The sequence below is a fragment of the Adiantum capillus-veneris genome, chromosome 6, assembly GCF_014529385.1.
Source record: "Adiantum capillus-veneris isolate H3 chromosome 6, ASM1452938v2, whole genome shotgun sequence".
NCBI lineage: Eukaryota > Viridiplantae > Streptophyta > Polypodiopsida > Polypodiales > Pteridaceae > Adiantum > Adiantum capillus-veneris.
Window position 1 is genome coordinate 13,698,966 of NC_140936.1, and position 4,321 is coordinate 13,703,286.

Consider the following 4,321-nt stretch of genomic DNA (forward strand, 5'->3'; position numbering starts at 1 on the left):
TTTAACTCTCCTAAACAAAAATCTTTGCTTGCGATGCCTGATTTTCCAAAACAAGTCAATATTAAAACTGACAAAGGAAAAAGAAAAATTGAAGTAGTGCTTGATGATAATGATGTTGATGATATTAAAGTTCAAAGCGTTGGGTTAGAGGAATCCAAAAGGCGTAAAAGAACTAGAATTGGATGGGATGACAAGTGGAAATCTGAATTTGAGTGGATTGAGTTTGATAAGGTGCAAGCCAAGATGTTTTTTTCTATTTGCAAAGAAGATAAACATTGTAAAAGTGAATTTGGAACAAATGGGGCAATAAACATATAGCATAGTGCTTTAGTAAATCATGGGGGATCAAAGAAACATAAAGTACTTGCATGGGCATTGCATAGTGGAAAAAAAAACTTTGAATTTTGTGTTACTAAGCATAAGCATTTCTAAGGCATGGAGGATAGTATGAAAAATTTGTTTTGGGTTTCTTATTTTGTTGCCAAAAATGACCTTTCTTATACAAAATATGTTCCCACGCTTGAATTGCTTAGAGAATGTAACACTCCGAACATCCCCGAGACCATGTATAAAAATGATAAAGCATGTGCTTCTTTTGTGCACTACAATGGGAAGGGGCTTGAGTTAGAGTATTTGACTCATGTTCGTCAATCTCCATGTTTTAGTATCATGATAGACGAATCAACCGATATTTCAATAGATGAACATATCATTGTTTATGTTTCTTATATAAAGGACAATGAGCCAAAATCTCGTTTCTTGATCTTTTGGAGGTACATGATCGAACATCTATTGGATTATTTACCTCATTGAAAAAATTGTTGTTAGATTTTGGCTTAAATGAAAAAAAGTTAGTAAACTTTGGTTCAGATGGGGCATCAGTAATGATTGGCAAAAAATCAGAGGTAGCTACAAGGTTCAAAGGTGCATATCCTTTTTTGACTTCCATACATTGTGTGGCTCACCACACTAATTTATGTGCTAGTAACACCATGTATGAATTTCCATTTGCGGTGTATGTTGATGCTACATTGAATGAAGTGGCTACTCATTTTAGAAAAAGTAGCTCGCTTAGAAAAGTTAAGATCTTTATAAGACGAATTTGATCTACCTTTTCTTAAGATAGAGGGCATACATACAATTCGATGGTTGAGTAGGCATAAAGTCCTTATGAAATTTTGTGAATTGCTTGAGCCATTGCTCGACTATTTCAAAAAGGAAAAAGAATGCATTTTTGCTAAAATCTCTTCATTTGCATTTGTGTATGTTGCACATTACTTGGGTGATTTATTCTCTCATTTGAAAAGTCTTAGTAAGCTTTTTCAATGCACTTATGTTGATGTGACTGCAATCTCTGGCATAGTGGATGCCGAAATGAAGAGTGAATTAGTGATGAGACCTAGCCTTGATCTCAATGCCTTAGAGTTAGATGGCTATGGATATCCTATAATTCATGATTATGGGCCATCCAAAGGACTTTTATATGAACTAAGGTTGTCAATGCAAGGCTCAAATTTTGAAGTATTGAACTCACTCGAGAAAAAGATGGCTCTGATCTTGAAAATGCAATAATCTTTCAAAAATCTTTCACGAGCCATATAATTGAGAATTTGAAAGAGAGATTTGAGGATACCTCTATTTTGAGCCATTTTAAACTTTTATCTCCTTCTTGCTATCCTCCTACAAAAGATTTTTGAAAAGATTTGAAAAACTTCGGTGGTGATGGGATAGAGGAGATTATAAAGTTCTATGGTCAAAGTAAAAGGTTGAAAGGGGGGGAGCTCATTGAGCCTTTCATTGATCCTTTTTTGTTGTTGAGGAAATAATTTCAAACTTTTAATTACCAAGCCTACAATGAGTGGAAGGGTTGGAACTTCAAAAATACATGGTGCTACATTGGTAGCAATGGAACTTTGAGGGAAAAGTGTGCATCATTACTATTGCTTGCTCAAATAGCATTGGTACAATGTTGTAGTACGGCTATTTGTGAGTGTGGCTTTAGTGTTCAAAATATTATCAAATCAAAGCTTAGGAATTCTCTTACTACTAAAAGCATGTATACTTTGATGAGAATTTCTCTTGAAGGGTCTCCATTGGAGGAATTCAATTTTGATGAAGCGATTGGATTATGGCGGGACGATATAAAGACCTCAACACATGCATTTAGCTCCATTGAAGACTAGATTGTGAGTTTTTATATCTTGTATTATTTTAAAGTTTAATATTCTGGATTAAATTTTTAAATTTCTTTATAATGGTTTTTTGTCGAAGAAAAATGGATCAAATTTTGTTGTTTCATCTTTGAGATCGGAGAAATGATTCCTCTTTCTATGAGTTTTCATATGTAGCTTCCCCTAGCCAATAGACATTTTGGTGTCTTTCTTTTCGATAAAAAATGGATCAAATTTTGTTTTTTCATTTTTAAGATAAGAGAAGATCTTGCTATGAGTTTATATGTAACTCTACTTTTGCCAATAGGCACTTTGTTGCCTTGTTTTATAATCAATTGGATTCAAATTAATGACAATTTTGCTCTCTCAAAAGTTATTGTTTGTTTGAATGTCATGTAAGGTTTTGTATGTTACTTTCTTTTCAATAGAAATTTTAGTAGCTCTCTTGCTTGCCAATATACATTTTGTTGTTTCTCTTTGTACTCTATTATTCTGATAAGAAAAATTCTTCTCTCAAAAGTTACTTTCTAATATTCCATGCCAACAAACATTTTATTGTCTCTATATATGATTTAAGTATTGCTCAATTTAGAAATAATATAATCATCTCAAAACTTAAATTTTACTCACAATCGGAGTAAAATCTACAAAAAAACTTATCATTTTTTTCTTCTCACTTTGTAAAAATTAGAGAAGTAGGTTTTTTAAGTATAAAAGTTTCAGGTAAACTTAATTCACCTATGTCTATAGGTTTTCTACTTTTTTCACTCAAGACAATAGAAGAAAACCTACTTACTTCAATAGTTGTAGGTTTTATAAGACTAAAAACCAAGGTTTTTTTCGAGCATTGATCATCATCGCCAGGTCTCGAGTAGATACCGCTAGCTGAGTTGTGTGTGTGTGTGTGTGTGTGTGTGTGTGTGTGTGTGTGTGTGTGTGTGTGTGTGTGTGGAGAGAGAGAGAGAGAGAGAGAGAGAGAGAGATGGGCACGTGCTAATATATTAGCAGCAAAAATGACGATGCCAACTGAGTTGTGTGTGAGAGTGTGGGGAGAGAGGGAGAGAGAGAAGCCAATCTATTCTACTCTATTAAGGAGCTCGGCATGCTAGTTGGCTTCATAAGATTATTCAAGCATGCACCAGATAGTGGTGGGAGAAGAGAAGCTCAAGAGCCATCGGTGGGGGGAAGAGGTAGATGTGGGGCTGTTGATATTTAAACAAGATACACTCCACGCGCGCGCACACACACACACACACACACAAGTGTAGATGGAGAAAGAGAGGCTGTAACACACCGACGTAGAGATATTACTGAGTATTTTTTAGGAGAGAGAGTTTGAACTCCCGCTCATCTTCACTCTTCATGATTTATTTGACTAGCTCTTGGAGGAATATGGCTCTCTCTCTCTCTCTCTCTCTCTCTCTCTCTCTCTCTCTCTCTCTCAATTGATGCATGGGCAAGGGAAGAGTGTACCTCTTGCAAAGGGGCTCTCTCTCTCTCTCTCTCTCTCTCTCTCTCTCTCTCTCTCTCTCACTCACTCACTCACTCTCTTTGTGTGTGTGTGTGTGTGTGTGTGTGTGTGTGTGTGTGTGTGTGTGTGTGTGTGTGTGTGTGGAGAGATGCTAGGCTGCATTGTTCTCACCATCCGGATTCAAGAGGCTTTGTGTGTGTGTGTGTGTGTGTGTGTGTGTGTGTGTGTGTGTGTGTGTGTGTGTGTGTGTGTGTGTGTGTGTGTGTGTTTGTGTTGCTTGCTGGTGGGACAGAGGGCTGTGTAGGAACTTGGGGGAGGAGGAGGAAACATGGTGGAATGAGGTGTTGGAGGCTCTTGAGTTATGAACAGAGAAGCCATGAGAAGGCATAGGAGAGCATCAATGTGAGGGTGGGTTGGGTGAGATGAGGTGCACAGAGAGAGGTACCACAACAAAGGTGAACAAAGGAGAGGGGGAGGTGATGTAGAGAAAGGGAGGCAGAGGACATTCCAGGCGTAACAAGAAAAAGGGTTGGCTGTGGTAAGGTTAGGGTTATGAGACTGACCGGAGAAGTGGCTGGCAACATGTTGACAGCAAAACAAACGTGCAATCTAAGCAAATGTGCAGGTTGAACTGATAGCACATGCAAGGAGCATTGATGCAAGGGACGGCAACACGTGC

The 4,321-nt window shown here is 37.4% G+C and overlaps 1 pseudogene; it reads left to right on the forward strand.

Moving 5' to 3' along the window:
• Positions 1–564: 564 nt before the first annotated feature.
• LOC147455168 (uncharacterized) lies at positions 565–1,826 on the forward strand (annotated as a pseudogene).
• The last annotated feature ends 2,495 nt before the right edge of the window (positions 1,827–4,321 follow it).